The 235-nt window shown below is 43.4% G+C and overlaps 1 non-coding gene across 1 annotated transcript; it reads right to left on the bottom strand.

The window, feature by feature from the left end:
• Window positions 1–48: 48 nt before the first annotated feature.
• On the bottom strand, window positions 49–136 carry trnay-gua (transfer RNA tyrosine (anticodon GUA)). Its single transcript is given in 2 exon segments — window positions 49–84; window positions 100–136. It is a non-coding gene; the product is annotated as a tRNA-Tyr (tRNA).
• Between the last annotated feature and the right edge of the window lie 99 nt (window positions 137–235).

Below are 235 nucleotides of genomic sequence, written 5' to 3' on the forward strand. Positions count from 1 at the left end.
AATAACGGCAGACAAACAGTATTTTGCACTCATCTAAAAAAAAAAGTGTCCTTCGAGCCGGATTCGAACCAGCGACCTAAGGATGCCAGTGTTGAGCCTCTACAGTCCTCCGCTCTACCAACTGAGCTATCGAAGGCGTTAAGGTGGCGTCTGCCTCCTGATACCATATCCCACGCACTACATGTAAATAATTTTATACAAATCAGTGATTATATTTTACCAGTCTGCTTTCTTC

The sequence above is a fragment of the Sinocyclocheilus grahami genome, unplaced genomic scaffold, assembly GCF_001515645.1.
Source record: "Sinocyclocheilus grahami isolate Dianchi unplaced genomic scaffold, SAMN03320097.WGS_v1.1 scaffold276121.1, whole genome shotgun sequence".
NCBI lineage: Eukaryota > Metazoa > Chordata > Actinopteri > Cypriniformes > Cyprinidae > Sinocyclocheilus > Sinocyclocheilus grahami.